Raw genomic sequence first — 20,807 nt, forward strand, 5'->3', positions numbered from 1 at the left:
CATATAAGTGTTTTCAGAGTCTGTTGTTTAAGTGGTGAAGGCTGTGCTCTACTCATGGGTGTTCAACCTAGGAGACAAGAAGAGATGGCATTTAACTCGTACAAAGGTGCCCCAAGGGCTGACTGCTGACTTTCCTTGGCAGGCTGAGGCAAGGGAGATCCAAGCCCGAACTTGTCCACCGCAGCCATTCTAGGAAGTGATCAGCGGCCCTTCCCAGCTGTTTTGGAGTACATTCAGACCTACCCTTAGAATTTCTCTGCCCTGCTGAGGACTTGATAGAACAGGACCACCAGCAGAAAGTCCTTTCAGATGCTTCACTCACTCCCAACCTCACTCTCTCTGGGAAGATCAGAGTTTTCCTTGGTAATTCCTTCACCTCTATTGTGTTTCTTGCTGCCTGTTGCCTGCCTGGGGCCTGGCTGACAATTAACATTTGTAAGCAACAAGTGCCTCTCCGTGTTCCATGGTCACTGCCACTTAATGGACACCCTCTTCCTTCTGGGGAGCAAAGGGGTGAATGTGAACTTGACTTCAGTAGAGGGGGGTTGGGCAAGGCAGCCAACTTCCCCAGTGTGGAGCCAAAGGCTGCTTCTAACGGAGCAATTTGACCAGCATTTTCCCAGCCCCGACAAGGAAATCAGGCCCTTACTGGAAGGGAGGGGCTGGTGGCTATCGAATCTGGTAAGGATTCTGGCACTGCACCAACAGCAGGCAGCCCTCATTTGTTTTGCTGCCTAGCACTAGGGCAAGATCATTGTTTATTATGGCTCCAAGGCAGTCATCATTTCACATAATGTGAAGATTTTTTTCACTCAATTTACTTTCATGCTTTGGGCTGATGAGAATAATAATCACATGTTGATTACTGGTACCTTGACAGATGATGCTTGGAAAAACGCAGGTCACTGCGCATTCTAACCCTGTTTTCCCCTCAAACATTGAAGGTTGTGATTTGGAATCTCACTCAGTTGCTCCTTTTCACATCCCCAAGTTTCTGATGCCAGGAAGACCAAGACAAAATATTTCTTTCAGGGGCCCCCAATTCCTGCAGTCTGTGCTATGGGATAATTTATGCTGATTTGTTTTAAAGAGACAGGCATACATAATTCATGTCCCGTGCATTGCAGTTTTTGGCCATTGAAAATACTATCTCTCTTTTGGCAGCACTTGCAGGAACTAGCTACAATAAACATTTCATACCTCAGTGGACACTCTTTTCTCAGCTAATAGGAGCCTGACTAAATGTAGAGACTCCATCATGAGAGGAGTGTATTTAATGGTGAATTCAGCTGAGTATTTTTTTTTTCTTCCAAAGCATAAAATGAGCTTATTATCAGTATCAATTGTTGGTTTTTCTCGAAAGGAGTCAAGGTGTGAATGGGCATGAAAGGGAAATTAAATTGAAAGTCTTGGTGGTTTGATGGTTGGAGGCCAGTTTAAAACTCAAACTTACTAACTGCTTTTGAACTAGCCAGGAGAGTTGTAGGGTCAGAAAGTGCGTAGATATGAAGGGAGGCATCGGGACAAGGCTTCCCACTTGGAAGGCAGAGGGCCAAACTGGAGACTTCTGTGGCTATCGGGGGGCACTGCTAAGGATGGCTGAATTTATACCTGTGTAGACTATAGTGGTATTAAGTATAATCTACACAAATAGAGCCAAAGTGGTCTTTAAAAATGCAAATCTCATCAAGCTGTTCCTCTCCAGAAACCCCTTCAATGGCTTTTCTATTTCAAATGGGATGAAGGCCAAGGAGCCTGCATGACCAGGGCTCTGCTTATGCTTCAACCTTGTCACGCCTGCTGCCCCCTTCTTTACTGTGCTCTAGCGAAGAAGGCTACTTTTCACTTGTCCATAACTGCAGGCCTTCACCTGAGAAAGTCTTGCTCTTACCGCAAAATTCATCCTAAGTGCCACTTCTTCAGGGAATTGTCCTATTTTTTCTGGCAAGCTTAAGTCCTCCTCATAAATGTGCTTAGGTACATTTTTGCTTCTGTAATTTTTTGGTTATTTGTAATATTTGACTTTTCTGTCATTGCACTAAATAGACTAGTAAGTTCCTTACGGGAACCTAGACTCTGACTCAAAGATACATCCTTTTAGGGCATAATAAGCCCTCTATAAGTAGTTGCAATCTGAGTGAATCAATTAGAACAGTGGTTCTCAAACATTTTGAGCAGCTGGTTAAGGCACAGACTGCTGGGCTTCTGCAATGAGTTCTCAGATGGTGCTGGAACCATGCTTTGAGAACCTCCAGTATTGGGAAAGCTTTCTACACCTGCACTCGTACCATGGGGATCCCAAATCAGAAGATTTGCACTAGATTCCATCTCTGCAACTAGCCAGCTGGAAGTCCCTAAGCAATCCCTTCTAGTTTCTTCCTAATCAGTTAATAAATCCTTTTTGCTTCGTCCTTTATGGTATTCCTTGTACCTCTCTATTCTTTCCCTTCTGCTATATTTCTGGGTGAGGACATTATAACCTCAAACTTCAACTACTATAACCACATCCTAATCATTTTCTTGGTCCCCCTGTCTGCCCCTGGAATCCCTCACTTATTTTATTGCCAGTTTTAAGTGCCTCAGAGTCCTGTGTGACCATGCCCTGCCCTTATCTAAAATCCTATTGGTGACATCAGCATTCAAGGCTTTTCACAACTTGGACCTTCTGCTATGCGTGTTGCTTCCCTGGCCCTAATTCAGCATGAGACTCCTTGTAGCCTACTGCACTTACGATTTATCCATCTTTCCTTACAGCCTGCCACCTCTAAAGGGGCAATCACCATGCCAGCCTTGACTTAACTAACATAACCTTGACCTATAGGTGTTGCAACATAAAACATTACTTATATTTTTAAGTAGGCTCCACTCCCAACATGGGGCTTGAACTCACGACCCTGAGATTGAGTCATATGCCCTACCAATTGAGTCAGCCAAGTGCCCCAGAACATTACTTAACAGAAAACTCACTGAACAACAGTGAGGCCCCCATGCTAGTAATAATCTTAGAAGGCACTTAACTGGGGTTATTCTATGCCAGATTTCTTCTCATCACTTTACACGTATCAATTTACTTAATCCTTACAATTCCCTCATCTTACAGACAAGCAAACTGAGGCAGAGAAATTAAGTGACACATTCAAGGTCTTGCTCAAGGATTCAAACCCAGGAATTTGGCTGTAGGAGTTCATGATCTGACTTACCATGCTATACTGATGGAGGAGTAGCCCGAAATCATGCCTAGAATTATCTAGAGTACGAAGAATTTGTGCCAGTTTATTGAGCATAACAGAATAACATGAGAAAATAAATTTTTGAGTACCTACTATGTGTGGGGACCTAAGACACATACTGGGGAATTAAGCATGGATATGATACAGCACCTAAGAGGCAATCTAGTACTATTGATGGAGTCACTGAGTTACTGTGTCCTATTTCTCACCTTTAAGTGAAGAAAATAAATTCTATTTCGCAAAGTTTCTACCAAGATTAAATGTGAAGGGTGTATTGAAAGCATGTATCACAATGACAGACACACTGTGGCTCTTTAGGAATTGACAGCTACCATCTTATCCCTGTTCTTGAGCAGTTTTCTACATATTTGGGAAACAGGAATTGGTTGTGGTCCTCTTGATTTAAACATTCAGCTACTGTAAATAGTAGCCTCAACATATCCAAGAAAGAACGCCAATTATGTCCAGGGTAGCCCCCAAAAGCTGTTTAGGAGGGATGGGTAACATCAAACTAAAGAGGAAATCAAACTTGTAAGTCATAAAACTATTCCCAATGAAGTTTTTTTAAACCATTCACTTATTTAATAGTTACTTATTGAGAACCTAGGCATTAGCAAGTATGCTAAGCTCCAAGAATACAAGAAAAAAACAATAGTGCTTATCTTCTTTCTCTCCAAACTGTTTTCATCAGCCATGCTATATTTTGATTGGCTGGTATTGACCCCTTTGACCACGTGTTAAGAATGATTCTGAGGCTGAGTTGGGCTTATATGGAAAACATAGCAAAGACCTTACACTTGAATGAAACTGGAAGGCGTGGGTGGGTAGGTTCTTTTTCTTTTTTTTTTTACATTTATTTATTTTTGAGAGAGAGAGAGAGAGAGAGACAGGGCACAAGTGAGGGAGGGGCAGAGAGAGCGAGACACAGAATCCGAAGCAGGCTCCAGGCTCTGAGCCGTCAGCACAGAGCCTGATACTCACTGACTGCGATATCATGACCTGAGCCGAAGTCGGACGCTCAACCGACTGAACCACCTAGGTGCCCCAGGGTGGGTAGGTTCTTAACATAACTTTTCAATAACTAGGCAGGTACAATACCACGACATAAAATCTATACTTCTATATCCATTCTCATCTTCCATTTTCTCAGCTTTTCAAGCTCCTCTGCCTGCCAAAGCAACAGTTGTATCATGAGCTGATATTATGGACATTTAAAATATAAATGGTAGAAGTAGGATTTGGGTTTCTATATCTACTGTATATACATAATACCCACAAGAGACTCTACTGATACACATATGATCATTGAAGGTAACACCTGCACATGTACACCTACACATAATCCATATGCATGTTTGTATACAGACACACATACTCAACACATATTTGTAATAATCCAAAATTTACCTCTTTGGGACATATGGGACTGGTTTAATTTTGGTGTAGCAGGCCCTAAGGCCCATCAAACACTGCACAGATAAGCACTTATTAGATGCTTACTTGGAAGGCTCACAGAAGCTTTCATAAATAGGACTGGCAGGCATAGATGAGAGAAGTATATAAAAAGGCTCTGTGTAGAGAAACTCCAGCACTGTGTCTTTCTCCCTATGAAGAAATCTGTTTAATTCTTATTTTGTTTGGTGATTTTAAAACATCCAAAGTAAAGACAATTTTCCATCTCAAACAGTGACTTTCAAATTTTATTGCATATTAGTATTACTAGAGACTATCAGACAAACACAAGGTCAGACCCACCAATCATCATTTCTTGAGGGTGGGATCCAGGAATCTGAATTTTAACAAGTGTCCCAACTGTTTTGCTGCTTTTCATCTGTGGCCAACACATTGAAAATCGCTAAGGTGTAAATTAAAAACAGGCAGGGCACTACTCCCTAGAGCTGTTCAGAAGACAGAAAGAAGATGCAAGGCTTGTTGATCTATTTGGCAGGAGAAATGACTAAGCCGCTTCAAAATTGAGAGGCAGGTGGGGAAGTTTAGCACTCAGATTACCAGCAGCAGGAGCAGCTAGGATGGGAACCACATTGACAATGCTAAGAACAGTCAAAAATAAGACAGGAAGTTGCTGTCAGGGAGATACACGAAGTGTCCTGAATACGCAATAATAAAAGACAACTTTAAAAAGCATATATTGAGATATTAAAAGTTTATAGGGGCGCCTGGTGCCTCAGTCGGTTAAGCATCCGACTTTGGCTCAGGTCATGACCTCAGGGTTAGTGAGTTTAAGCCCTTATTGGGGTTTGTGCTGACAGGTCAGAGCCTGGAGCCTTTTTGGATTCTGTCTCCTTCTCTCTCTGCCCCTCCTGTCTCTCTCTCTCTCCGTTTCTCAAAAATAAACGTAAAAATTTATTTAAAAATTTTCTAATACTTAGTATGAAGGTATTAGATTGCTTTCAGATTTTTATTTCTTTTAAAACTTCTCTGAGTGGTTATTTTACTACTTAAAAATAGAAATACCTTTTTTCTGTTGTCTAAATAAACATTTTCTCTTCACTCATATACATATGCATATGCTGATATAGGTTTCACATAAATTTCATCACTGGCTAATGGGAATTGTTAACTGTTTTAGAGAGTAAGGATAAATATCATGACATGCTGTGAAGATTAAATGCAACACTGTGTGGAAAGTACTTAGAATAGTTCCTGGCAACTAGACATTATCCAACAAATTATATTTATTATTATTAATTATTAATGTGCAATTACATGACTTCAAAAGCATTTCCTGTTGGTTCGATCAAGGTTGTCGGTCAGAGAGCAAAGCTATAAAGGTGCCATCATTCAATAGTCCCCAGGTAAGTAGCCAGGCTCCTACTGAAGGAGGACACAGATCTCAAGTGATGAATCTGGAATCCCAGAAATCAGAGCGGATGGTGCAAGATTCCAAAGATCAGAAGATAGGAGTAAACCTGATCTCTAAGGAGAAGCTATTCTGACCTGTAAAATCCTTCTTATATTTTAGGACATACCTGTTTGTCACTGAAACTGCAGGTAAAGTCAAAGTTTGGGGAAGTAGCAGTAGGTGTGCACTTGGGCGTCAGTAACTCGTGCTCAGCACAAACAGAGGCTTGAGAAAACACCTTCCTTGAGTGAAGCCATTTCTCAGATTCTGAGATAGAAAAGTATAAAACCAAGTGCATATTTACCTTTCACTTTTTTTTTTAAGTTTTATTTATTTAGAGAGAGAAAACACAAGGGGGGAGGGGCAGAGTGAGAGGAGGACAGAGAGAATCTCAAGCAGGCTCTGCACTGTCAGCTCAGAACCTTATGTGGGGGTTGAACCTATGAACTGGGGGATCATGACCTGAGCCGAAGTCAGATGCTTAACTGACTGAGCCACCCGGGTGCCCCACTTTCTACTTTTTCATCTTAATTTCCCTTTATCAAAGATGTTGAATTTTATTGAATTGACACACTTGATATTTACATATGGACGAGTAAGTACAATACTCTAAACTAATAGACCCACTGGGATTTAAGGAAGTTAGAAAAAAAAAAATCTAACAAAACTCCTATTGCACCCAAGAGGAGACACAAGGCCCAGACACGCTTGCCTCATGAGCTAAATATCTGGCAATCACAAATACATAAAACGGTTTGGGAATGTCAAGTAAATGAAGCACTGATCAGCCAATGTGCTTTAAGTAACTAACAGCAGACACTAAGTGGCTGTGCAGGGTCCTCGTATCACTGACCCTGAGGTAATATGCACCATCACTCAGTCTGAGGGAAGCTAATAAATATTCTTAGAGGCAAAATTCTAATATGTTGCGGCCCTACCATACATTATAAACAACAGACCAGAATGTAGTTTGAGAAGGTGGTACTGGTAAGAGCAGAAAATGAGAGGGACTGGTCCGTTTATGATGGAAGAAATAAAATCTGTAAAAGGCAGACAAGGATTCCAAATGAAACCATGGAGACATTTAGCTACTATTTCTGAAATATTATAAACTCATGTCGTCTTTTAAAAATGGAAACAAATCGAAACAACAGGACATAGCATTATTTTGTTTGCAAACTATACATGATTCCATCACACCCTCAGAGACTCTGATAATGTACATCTTGGCGTGCAGGGAGGGCCTTAGCGGGAGTTAACAAGATGCCCCTTAATTCAAAGGGTAATTAATTACACAGGCTTTAGTAAGTGCCTATGTGCTAGACACTCTTCTAGGGGCTGGGACGAGAACAGCAAACCAGAGGGACACGAATCCCTAGCCTTGTTTTGCTTACATTCTGGTGTGTGTGAAATCCAAAGAATGAGGGCACACCTATAGTCTGTCAGCACTAAGTGCCATGGAAAGAAAGCTGGGAAGGAGGAAAAAGAGTGCCAGGTAAGGAGGCGATAATTTTAAACAGGAGGCCAAGGAAGGCCTCACTGCAAAATGACATTTGAACAAACACTTGAAGGGAGGCAGCAGGTGTGTTGATACCTGGAGGAAGAGCATTCCTGACAAATGGAACAGCAGATGCAAAGGCCTCAAGATGGAGGCATGCATGGCATATTTGAGCACCAGCAAGGAGGAAGTGGGAGCAAGAGGGAGAATGGGGGTGGGGTGCTGGGGTGGGGAAACGGGTGAGTAAGATGAGCCAACTCGTGGAGGTCTCTATAGACTGTAAGACCTGGCATTACACGCAAAACCATCACAGGGTTTGACACATCTTACAATGAAGAAACATTTTTTTAATGTTTATTTATTTTTGAGGGACAGAGAGACACAGCATGAGTGGGGCATGAAATGGGGCAGAGAGATGGAAACACAGAATCCAAAGCAGGATTTAGGCTCTGAGCCATCAGCACAGAGCCTGATGCAGGGCTTGAACCCACGAAGCGCAAGATCATGATCTGCATTGAAGTTTGACGCTTAACCAACTGAGCCACCCAGATGCCCCTTGTCTTACAATTTTAAAGGGTAACAAAAGATTCCAAGGAGGAAAGAGCAGAAACAGAGGGCTTTAGAAAACTATGGGAACAATCCTGCTGAAAGAAGATGTGCCTTGCACCAGCAGGCGAGGGGGAAGGTAAGAAGCCATCAGATTCTGGGCATCTATTGAGGGAGACCTGATAGGCAGTGTGAGAAAAAGGACTTAAGATTGATGTCCAGGCTTTTGGGCTGAACAACCTAAGGATAAAGAAATCAGTGTATGCTGTTCAACAGTGCATGCAAATGTACTCAGCCCAATGAAAAAGATATGGATCTGGAACGGATATCACAAAACTATGTTTGATGCTTAAAAGGCAATGGATGCAGAATTGGAAAACTCTCACATGATCCTTTCAGTCTCCAGAGATGGTGACAAGAAACATTGCTGCCCTTGAGAATCAGGCTCTTCCTTTTTCTTTAAAAGGTACCAAGTCTTTCTACTTCACATTGAATATCAATATCAATCAAGGACATAAAATTTCAATTTCTTAATATGTGCTAATACGAACATTTACATGGCAGCTAACAAACCTATTTGGTCTATGCAGTACAGATTAATCCAGAGTCGTGTTTTTCAGGGGACAGTAGATAGCATTGGTCATTCTTGAATTCTTTCTACCCCAGTACTGCCCATGTGGTCTTAAACACTTATGAGTGGAAAACTTATGACCTCCTGAGAACAAACTAAAGAATTAAACTTCTGTGGGCCTTTTCTAAACAGGAATCCTATCTTACCAGCTTCTGGATTGCCAGTGCCCAATAGTACCTGGCATGTAGCATGCATTCAATATATGTTTCTTTCATTTCAGTTTGGGGGTAGGAAGGCCAGATGCCTGTATAATCCAATGGCAAATCAGAATTAAAATAGTTTGTTTTCCTAAGATAGATATGCGGTTCTCTATATTCAGAAATGGTAACTTGAAGTTGTACCTGATATAGGTCCTTAGGGAGCAGGCTTTAATGAAGAGATAAGAATGACTTATAATTAATGTATCAATCATTTGCATGTGAATGGATGCTTGAAAGCAATTTATTCTCTTAAGTAGCTTAAATATTCCATGGTAAGTGTGTTTACCCTATTAATTTGCTAAGCAAACATTATCTTCTGAGTCAGAACAAGGCTAAACTTCAGCCCACCCTCCTGTCCTCATCAGTAGAAATTCTGAATCCTGTATTTGACTTGTACATCTTTGACAAACTGAACTTGCCAGGCCCACACTGCATTTTGTGGGAGCCAGAGGGTCTGAGGGAGCAGGAGGGTGGGTAGGGAGCAGAGAAGAAATTTTCCTGAGAACAAGGTTTTAAACCATAAAATCACTTCCCTACTTTTCTAACTCTGAGGTTTGGTTCTAGAATCATTGATGGAGTCTAGTTGATGGAGACTTTATAATGTTAGGCCAAGTTCTCCCCATACCAAGCTCCTTTTTGGCTCTGAACAGATTATTAAAATTCAAGAAGTGGTAACTCTTTCTGGAGACAGCCCATACAGAGGATGTAATTTCTCTGTTACATTCAAAATATCAGTGGTGGGTATTGTTAGGGTTTGGAGACTCTTATTAAAAAAACTGGAACCACCCACCATGTGTTTATTTTGTTTGGCTTTGCATAAATCGAGCAGTCTATGCCTCTATCCACTTCAGTAGAAGTGGATGCATTTTGACACATTGTTTTCGCGGGAACTTGGGGTCGGCCATGGTCTTGCAATGCAACCTTACTTAACCTCTCAAAAACTCAGTTTCCTCATCTATGAAATGGGGACAGTGAGCTACCCGCTCTGTATGTTGTTAACCATGATTATTGTTTTTCCAGGGCTGGTTGGGCACATCCGGGAGAGGCCTGCCAGCTCCTTTTCAGTTCTATACTATAGGGCAGCAAGCTGTCTGGAACACATTCATCTATCAAAGGAAAACAAATCATTGCAGGGAGATATTAGTGATTCTATTCTTAAACTGTTGGGCAAAATGACACTTCATCATAATCCTCAGGATCCTCCTTAAAATACCTGCAATCTGGCATGTTGTTGTGGTAGCCAACTGCGTGCAAAGCAGGCAATCCCTATTAAAAGTTGTTTGGAGATTAGAACTCAGAGAACAGCTGGGTACCTTTGTTACCAGCAGGCTGCTGACTCAAAATGAAGGGAAGAGAAAAAAAAATCCTCACTGGGATGAAGAGAGGAGAGAAAAACCGCAGAGCTGGGGGCGAAAAAACAGCTTTGGCCTTTGAAAACAGATTGCTCTGCTGTCCTGTTATGAAGTAGGTGTATGGGCATTCACAATTCCACATGGAGCCTCATCCAATTCTTTGGGAAAAAAAAACCCACAACAACAACAAAAAACACAACATGATAAAAAACCCAGGGCCAGGTGCAGGCTGTTTTCTCTTGGTACTTCCTTTGAGGAGGCGTTTGTTGCTCTATTTATATTATGAAAGTGCACACACTGCCCTGTCTCTCACTGCCCGCACTCCCGTCAGCCTCCAGGACTGCAGGAGTGCTGACCGTAGAAAGGATCCCTGGGAGGAAACAGAGGGAGATGCTGTCCTTGTCAACAATTTAATATGATTCACATAACTAACTGCTCACGCCTCACCCAGGCAGGCAACTCTTCATGGATTTAGGTGCAGAGAGGTAAGAGAAAATATTCCAACTCGAGAGTACTTCAGGCACTCCCACACAGGCTTAATGTAGCTTGCTGAGATGGGCAGAATCGATTTTCTTAGCCCCTTTTACAGATGAAAACACAGAGACCCAGAGTGGTCAAGCAACCTGCCCAAGGTCACAGAACGAGGTCACCAGAACTAAGTGACAGACCTGGAACCATGGCATGAGAACTCATGATCCACTGCTGAACATACATGTACATAGGCAGATCCTGTGGCATCCCAACGTACTTTGGTTTAGCTGAGTCATAACTGATCCAGGCAGCAGTGCCCATGACACGGAGGAAACAGTGGACAGCCAAAGGGATACAATGTTAAAATGAGGATTTCCACTGGGATTTGCCTTATCTTGTTTGAGAAAGAGCTCTGAACCTGAACATTTTAGAAGATCAGCCTTTGTAGCTTCCTCCTTTCTCTGGTTATTTATCGAAATGAAATTCCTTCAGCTCTCAAGTGAGATGAGCAGTGTGCCAGAAAACTAGAATACACAGCACAAGCAGAAGCCAGTACTAATGCAACGAATAATTCAAAGTCTGTACCATTCTCAATTTGCTTCCACCATCTCATTAGTTATTTAGATGGTGTCAATGGTCTATGTGAGGATGGAGGTAGCTTTGGTTCCCTTTGCGCACGTCCAATGGGCACAGCAGCGTGCGCTACACTACATAGGGACTCTTGAATTCTTTTACCAAATGCTCACTGAATTAGTAGTGTGTCTTCAGAACAATATTCACTCAATTAAGAAATAGTTGCAAGAATGCCAGGGATGGTGAAGAGCTGGGAATGGGGAAAGATTCAGTGCCCTCTGAAACGGGAGAGTGTTGGAGACACTGTGGCAATTCTGGTGGGATGGGGTGAGGGGTGGCCTAGTAGCAGTTATCAAAGGTTCTTGCCCCTCTGCACAGGCTTACTGCTCTGCCATACTAAACGCCAGGCAGGCAGCTTTATAGGTGGTAGTGAGCGGTACAGCAGAAGGGGTATAAGTTGCTATGTTACAGGGTTTTTTTAATGTTTATTTATTTATTTTGAGAGAGAGAGAGAGACAATGTGTCTGCATGCACATGTGTGAGCAGGGGAGGGGCAGAGAGAGAAGGAGAGAGAGAATCCCAAGTAGGCTCCATGCTCTCAGCACAGAACCCCACCTGGGGCTTCGTCTCAGGAACTGTGAGATCACTGACCTACGCTGAAATCAAGAGTCGGATGCTCAACCAACTGGGCCACCCAGGCGCCTTGCCATGTTATGGTTTGAAAAGCCTCCTGGGAAGTAAATACATCAAAATTATCAATTAGATAATTTCATCATGGGCTGATTTTTTCTCCTCTTTTTTGTATATTTTGAGGATGGGATTTACTTTCATGTTGGCAAAATCCCAATAATTACCTTAATTTTTTTGAACTGTTTCCATTCTGCCTATGATTAATACTGTTCATAATGAGCTCATGTCATCTGTGAAATATTAATAAGCATGAAGAAATAACCAGGATCATCTACCAAATTTATCAGGAAGAGTGAAGATTTTGCTGAGTTCAGTTAGTCAGAGCTTGGCATGAATTTGGCCCGGTCATGTGTTTAGTCTCCTCGAAGGGCATTTATTTGGCAGATAATGATTTCATCCCCGCCCCAGTCTGTCCCTTTCCTCTGGGCCCTTGTGAGTTCTATTCTTGTAACACAACTTCAAATATCACTTTCTCGAAGAAGGGGCGGTTTATTTTTATGAACTTCGGCAGGTATTCCTTCTAAGAGATGCCTTCGCAAAGCTTCATTTGCTCTGGAGGTCTTCAGCCCTCCCCATAGCCTAGCAGCCTCTTCCTGAGTGAACCAGCTGTATCTCCCCTTTTGCTCTACCTTAAACATGGGAGGTGTTTGCTTCCTGGGGCCAGGGCTTGCTAGGGCGTTCAGCCGCCTGCACACCAGCTGCTGCTCTGTTCCCCAGTGCACATCTTGTAACAACACAGCTCCTTTGCCAGTTGTTGAATAGGGAGAGGGGCAGCTGTGAAGGGCAGAAGAAAGCTGATTATTCATTTTCTTTCCTTTGGAAATTCTGCTTTGGGATCCTGGTCCTACTCAGAATGTTTCCCCAGAAGCCCATTCCATTTAGCGCTTTTGCTGGGGAGCATTTTCTGTTCATTTTCCAAAATATATCTCTTCCAAGCAGTTGGTTAGTTGGGAGAATACACACACACACACACACACACACACACACACACACACACACTCCTAGTTAGGAAAGCTCAGCCTGGCGCCTGGCTTTTCTTTGTGTCCCAGAAGCCTAGAATTTTAGCAATGCACAAAGAACTCAAGTATCCTTAAGTGTGATACTTGAATGATAGGGATTCTCAATTCAGTCTATAAAACAATGATAGTATCTCTAGGCTGCAGAGCACACTGAAAATTCATCCTGTTCTGGCTTGGAGAACAAGGTTTTATTCCCAAAACAAGTTCTCAGGGATGACAGCCAGTGACCTGTCATTTTTCTCTTACGTGTTCAAAAACACTAGGTAAGCTAATAATTGCTGTCCTGTCTTGAGAGACCCTTTGTTTCCTCATACTTGTGTGGCTCCAGTCTTTAGAAGCCAAAGCCAACTACCTCTTCAGGTGGGTCAGTTAGGAAATGCTCAGAAGTATTAGTTGTGGATTTTTGAGTGTACAGGAGTCTGGGGCTAGCTATGAGCACTGGGCAGACTATATCTACCACTGGAGTTCCTTTCCATTCCACAGCTACTGCAAACCACAGAACATCGATGCATCTCATTAACTAATGTGCCTGTTTTGATATTCAAATATTTCCTAAAGAAGCAAAAATTATTTATTAGCTTGTAGCACCTGCACTCGAGAAAATTCAGCCCTCAGGGTCTTTTGGTTACAATGGTCTGAAGTTGCTTTTATTTTCCTAGTTCTTGTCAGCACAGTGCTGCTCAGTTGATACGTGTTCTTTTCTGTTTTATGATTTATGCTTCAGAAGGATTTGTATAGGCAAAATGGATAAAACCATAAATTTCCTTATAGGACATATTTTAAGGGACATTACTTTGAATTTGGAACCTGTGTTCTCACTGTGAATATCAATGGCTTTCTCAATACAATTCAATAAATAATTTCAAGGGCAAAGTCTCATTTGTGAAGGCCCTTGACAGTTAATAGGACTAACTTCAGACAACTATAGTAGTGATTCTGTATGCTACCATGTAAAATAGAATCCAGTATTAGTAACCAGGAACTAGAATAGAATTTGTTAAATTCAACATAATGTGATCATCAGCCACATATGCTATTATCCAGCACAGAGCCTTATAATTAATAAATCTTATACACATTTGTCTTCAGTTTGAAACATTTAAGTATCTTGATTTTTCCCTTAATAATTACATGCATTTCAGGGGCAACATTCTTATTGAAATTTGAAGACTGTCTTAGGGCATTAAAATTGAAGTTAAGTCAATCTTTCAAACATACAGGACTGACATCACAGTAGGGATATGTATATTGAAAATGTATTGTTACTTATTAGTGAGAAAGGTCTGTATGAATGTAAAAGATTATTAGCTTTTTTAGAGCCTCTTGCTTTTAATCTTTTATTATTTAAACAAGGCAGAAATTGAAAGAGCAGAATAACACATGCATTATAATACTAATACTCATCAGGGTATTGATCTGATGTGGTCATTCAATTCCCATCCTTCAGTTTTGAAAATTAATTCTGGTTGGAATGGTGCCAAAGAAGAATGTAGTTCCTTTATTTAGTAAAGTGCTTTGAGACGTAGGAAATCCTCCTGGAGAATGTCAGAAAAGGGTTAAATTTAAATGAGCCCCACCAATACAAAGGGGATTTTGTATTGGTGAGGCAGCAACTATAGTAGAAGCCAGAGCATCACACATTAAGCAGGTTTATTTTGTTTTGTAGGTGAAAAGGCAAATTTTTGAAAGGGAAACTCTAGACCATGTGGAAGTTATGTACTGTTCTGAGGTGATCTTCTTATCAGCAATTGCCGCATTAGTTATTTATTTTCACCAAAAGCAAAAGGACACATGGGTGCTCCAGATGATGGGAAAGAAGAGGGGCCATCACGACAAGGTGGAGGTGTGTGAAATTCAGGGTAGGGCAAGCTTTATCTGGAGAGCCAGATTCTGTCCTGGGGCTCCTGGTTAGCTAAACCATGGTTGTCAGGAAAACCACAAAGATTGAAGCTGGCAATCTAGCTCTAGTAGACTATGGCTATTTCTTTGTCTAGAGGGCAGAGTTTGTAATTGATGAAGGCAATAATCTTTTGGCGAAAAATGGCTTTCATTTGAGAAATGTCCAAAGAAAAAGTGCTGCTTTGGGAAAGTTGAAAAGGATGACAATCAAAGGGAAAATACGTTAGCTCAAAGACTGACACAGCCTAAATAAAACAAGATGCCTCCTGAGAATCTCTTTAGATGGAGGAAAGAGGTTTCTTCTCAGCAGGACACTTGAGTATCATGAATGGAAAAATGCAAATAGACGTGTCAGACTGAAGATGAATTAGGGGAAAGGGCTCTTTAGCAAGTTAAAAAAATTCAGAGGAAGTGTTGATAATCAAGAATATTTCTAGAAACAGGAAATGATGGGGGTGCCTGGGTGGCTCAGTTGGTTAAGCATCTGACTTTGGCTCAGGTCATGATCTCACAGTTTGTGGGTTCGAGCCCCGTGTCGGGCTCTGTGCTGACAGCTCAGAGCCTGGAGCCTGCTTCAGATTCTGTGTCTCCCTCTCTCTCTCTGCCCCTCCCCAGCTCACACTCTGTCTGTCTCTCTCTCTCAAAAATAAATAAACATTAAAAAATTTAAAAAAAAAGAAACAGGAAATGATGGTTAGCTTAGTCTGGACAAAAGTTTCTAAACAAAACTTGGGCCTGGAAAATAGCAAACTATCTCTGCAAATGAGGAACTGGTGTTTAAATAAGAAAGGTGTCATGCTCATTATATATCAGGGCCTCTGCACACATCTTGATGCATCTGTGTGTAATCCATTCATCTGTGGATGAATTTGCTTATTCTGGATGAGTTCTTGGTTCCAAAGTTCCAAACTTCGGCACTCCATTCAAGTGGTGCTAATATAGGAAAACAGGAGTCTGGGTGGAACCAAGCAAGGGACTGGTCATAACCAATGTCTGCTCCAGGTACAGAGGCAACTCTGAGTTGGACCTATGGTTACACGAACACTAGTTTTGCAACCAACAGCAGCCCTCTCTGACTTCAGTCTAGGTTCTTAGCAAGACCCACAAGGTCTTTTCATGTCTTCTGTCCACTGCTCTAGCACCATCTATTGCCATTCTTTGACTCAAACTATAGACTCCAGTCAGACTAAATTGCTCACTGTTTCATAAATTTGAACACTATTTACTTTGCCTGGAATTGATTTCTTCTGCTTGTTTGCTTGGTAGGTGCCTATTCACCCTTCAACAGCTCAGATAATCTTTTATCTCATTCAGTAAGTCTTCCCAATCCCTTGGATAGTTTTATTTACTTCTTTCTTTGCACTGGCTTTGTACCTTATAGGCTTTTTATTCATTGCACTTTCCCATTGCATTTAAATTTTTTTGTTAGATGCTTATTCTCTCTGTTGTCTATGAACACTTTTGGGGGCAGCGACTGTGTCTTATTCATTTTTGTGCCATGATTGCTGGCCTAATGCCAGAACTTCCAAGACAGGGGTTCAGTGAATCATCACTGAATGAGTGAATGAATAAACTAAGAACTCAGGAACTCAAATAAGGATCAATATATATCGTCGCCTTCAACTCTACCAACTTTTGATGCAGTATCTCCAAGTTGACTTCTTAAACTACCTCCTCTTGCAAGGCAGTTATGTTAGGTGCCAGCTACTCTTGAGTTCTTTACATTAAATAACTCATTTAGAATGTCATCACAGCGGTGTGAGGTTAGCATTAGGAATATTCTGAGGCATAGCAAGGTCAAGTAATTTTTCCAAGATTACACAGACATCAGTAACTGAACTAGCACTGAAACATGAGAATGAGTTGCAGAGCTGAGCTCTTAACCACCAGGCTACACAACCTTAATAATGAGTGAATTTATGAGTATAGGGCTCTTAGCTACTTCTGAAAAATGAGCTTGCAATTTCATTTTCTGGGATGATAAGAGTATTTTAGCCTAAGCAACCCAACACTTATAATGAATTTAATTTGAGATCATGCTAGGATAGACATTTATCATGGTTCACTTAAGTAACTGTTCATTAAGTGGCTGGGGAAAAGGAAACCACTATGAGACCAGAAGAGGCCTCTAATGAGAAAAAGAAAAGGATGTGGGAAACCAAGAATCTGAGGTATTGGGAACATGTATTATAGAAATTTATGTAGATGTGCACATGCTCATCTTCATAAATTGTAAAAGCATTGCTTATATAACTATTATACATGTAGTTGTCCATAGCCATGTAGAGGTCACAGAAAAATACTCCAACAATGTATTTCCAAAAAACACAGGATTTTTTACCTGTATTTTTCAAACATTCATGAAATATATTCACAAACCACAGTAATGTATTAAAATGTATTAAATATATTAAAATTCCTATTTGTTTTCTGTATTCATAACACCAAGGTTGCTTGCCTCCTAGCATATTTTTCTAAATATTTTCTAAATGAACTGTCTGAATTTCCTTCTCCTGGCCCATGATTCTTTTTGATTCTCTACTACAAAATGCCAAAGAAGGAGCTTGGCATGGAGAGATCATCCTGAGAAAATAGGGCAGGAAAAGAAGTTTAGGGCAAAGGCAGATCTCTTTTAGTAGGAAAGGGGAAAAGGGCCTCTGTATATCATTGTTGTTCCTCCAACTCACAGAATTGAAACACAAATACAAGCTGCCTGTGGGGCTCCATTAACTGAACGTTCAAGAAATATACTTTTCTATAAATGCTTCTCAATAAACTAAGGTTGTGGCCTTAATTTAAAAAAGTTACACTAACAAAGGTACATATCAATAGATTTGACTATATAATTTAAAAAGTTTTTAAAGTTGCACACATAAAGAATTTAACTGCAAAGAGAATCAGACTTTCACATAGGCAAAATGCAAGAGAACACATTACTGTCTATACATTCTTATAGAGGAAGCACAATTCATGGTTGGGAGGAGGAGAAGAAATATAAGAAAGCTTAAGAAGAAATGCCAGCCAGGCCACCTTGAAGCATAGGAGGTGTGCATGTGAGCATTTGTGTGTATTTGTGTGTGTGTGTGTACGTGCAATTTAAGTGGGATCTCTTATGATTCCACTGAGTACGTATAAGACTTTAGGACCCTGAGTGTAAACAGCCTCATATCTGGGCTGACCTGCTATCCACTGCTGAAGAGAAAGGGGTGAGAATATTTGTGACTTTATCACATATACTCTCTGAGTGAGGGCTAACTTACTCATGAAAAATCTCAAATTCCTGATGTCATTTGACCAGACGAACTATTTAGTCTAATAGTCTCTGAGTTAAAATTTTGTTCCTTAATAGATACAAATACCAGTGCCCCACTTATTTGGTGTTGGGGCTCACAAGAATGTCAATTTCTGTTAGATTTTGTCTAGGAAAGTTTCCCTCTCTGACCCACTGCTCCATGGGGTCACACAGGGCTGAATTTACTCCTCCTCACACATTTGCCACATTCCCCCAAAATGGAAACTTTATTAAAACACATGCCAAGCTTGAGCCCATATGCTAATCAGCATTAGATAAGGTAAGCTATTTTATTTTGGTCCTAGCAAAATTTTCAAAACCATTTTGCTACATTTGCTCCATTCAGAGTATAAATCAAATGTTGAATGATTATCATTGCCTCCTTACACACTACACTTTGCCTTATTATTTTTTTGTTGATGGTAGCAAAACAGAACAATGTGGCTTGGTGTTTGGGAAGCCTTCACTACCAAAAATGAACCCAGATTTCAAAACCTGTTGAATTGGCAATTTTCTAGCAATGGTCTAGTGTGACTTTATTCTCAACTTTAAGTGGTTATTCAAACAAAGAGTGCTTGAAGTCTTTTTTTTTTTTTTTTTCCTGAGCATAAGACAGATCACTCAATTGTTAAAACACTTTTCTTTTCTTTGCATTTTAAATGAGAAATTTCTTCTTGATAGATTCATGAAAGTTGCTCTATTATGACACATTGGTTTATAATCCAACTTTTTATAATGATTCTATTGTTCCAACATTGACTTAGTGCTGCCTACCTTAAGGACTGCTGCTGTTGGCTATCACCCCTTGAGCTCCTACTACTCAAGATCTACTTTGCCCAAGCTGCCTCCAAACCTTAAACAACATTCCAAGGAAGTTTTTATTAATCCTAATTTACTGACAAAACACCTGAGGCTCAGAGAATTTAACCACCATCTCTCATAACACACAGACTAATTAGTAGAACCACAACTTTGAACCTGGGGATGACTGGTTCCAAAATTAATGCTTTTTTCCCCTACTACAAAATACATGCTATTTTCTTGATGTACTGCCCACTACATATTGGGTACTGAGCTGGGTGCTACAACAATAAAGGGATGTCTACAGTATATGTTCTGCCCTTGAGAAGTTTTCAATGTGGAAGGAAAGACAGTCACTTGCTGACAGTATCTATGGTAGGAAGGCTTCATCAAGCGGAGTCTCATTCTCTGGCTAGGTATAATCATATCAGAGGACTGCTGCTAACATTTCCTCCATAGAACCCAGGGTATAAATACAGTGAAATACCAGAAAGTTACCACTGTGGAAGCTGAAAAAATGTCCTTTCAAAAGATAGCCAAGACTTGCTTTGTCTAAATCAAACACCTATCTCTTCATATAACACTTTGTTAACTGTTTTCCAAGAATTTGGAGGTAGAAGAGACTAATAGCAAAGAAGCCAAAGTCTAGCCTTAGGTCCAGATCAACAACCCTCCATGAGTTCATAAGGAATGGTAGAGAACAGTGGAATGGACACATACGCTGTTGTCTTAATATTCAAACTGTGCTGAATAACTGAACTTCTGGAAACCACTTCTTATGTGTGTGCTTTGCATATAAAATCTACTGTGAATTTCCCTTGAGTAAAAATAGTAATACTAATTGTGTAGGGTATAAGGTGTGCTGCATGTTTTTGTGCACATATGTGGGTGTATGTGTGAGAGAGAGTATGAAAGACAGCATGGCAAATATTGGCTAAAACAGAAGGTCATTTTAAGAAGGGGATTTTTAAAATCCAATCCAAATGAACTTTCTGATTTTTTAAAATCTCAGTTCTGATTTACCAAGGCTTACAGTCTATCAACAACAAAAAAAGAGAGTTACAGAAGAAAAGGATAATTTGAACTTGATATAATCAAATCACTTCATATTTGGCAGAGACGATTTGGACCCAGAGAACTTAGACATTCTCTCAGGGCTGCGTATGTAGTGACAGATTATAATTTATGTATTTTTTTCCTTCTTCATGGCACTTTACCTTACAACATACAAGTTTGTAGTTGTGATTATTCCAATTTGGAAATTTTTTTTAAAATTTTTTTTAATGTTTATTTATTTTTGAGACAGAGAGAGACAGAGCATGAACAGGGGAGGGGCAGAGAGAGAGGGAGACACAGAATCGGAAGCAGGCTCCAGGCTCTGAGCCATCAGCCCAGAGCCCAACGCGGGGCTCGAACTCACAGACCGCAAGATCGTGACCTGAGCTGAAGTCGGATGCTTAACTGACTGAGCCACCCAGGCGCCCCTGCAATTTGGAAATTTTTACAACTTGTTCAACTTGGAGTGAGGAGTGCAGACATAGGCGTCAACCCCAAGTAAAAAGATTTCTTCTTTCAAAACCCACCAACTATTCTAGCACCACCTCCTTTGCAGTAACTAAGCCAATGAGGTATGGTAGAAATAAAACAGTGTTAGATTCAGACAGAGCTGGTTTAGAAGTTTAGCCCTATGACTTTGACTTTCCTAGCTGTATGATTTTGGCTAAGTTACAGAAATTATCTGA

The 20,807-nt window shown here is 40.7% G+C and overlaps 1 protein-coding gene across 20 annotated transcripts in view; it reads right to left on the minus strand.

Moving 5' to 3' along the window:
• Positions 1 to 20,807, minus strand: part of LINGO2 (leucine rich repeat and Ig domain containing 2) — a 441,629-nt gene that overhangs the window by 71,863 nt on the left and 348,959 nt on the right. The window contains exon 1 of one of the 20 annotated variants that reach the window (XM_042913621.1): positions 19,039 to 19,099. The exons of 18 other annotated variants lie outside the window; for them this stretch is intronic. The gene's annotated coding sequence lies outside the window, so the exon portion shown is untranslated. Of the gene's footprint in view, positions 1 to 6,220; positions 6,283 to 19,038; positions 19,100 to 20,807 lie in introns of those variants that run through there. One more of the 20 variants, XM_042913620.1, reaches the window with a different exon arrangement.

This window comes from Panthera leo, chromosome D4 (assembly GCF_018350215.1).
Source record: "Panthera leo isolate Ple1 chromosome D4, P.leo_Ple1_pat1.1, whole genome shotgun sequence".
NCBI lineage: Eukaryota > Metazoa > Chordata > Mammalia > Carnivora > Felidae > Panthera > Panthera leo.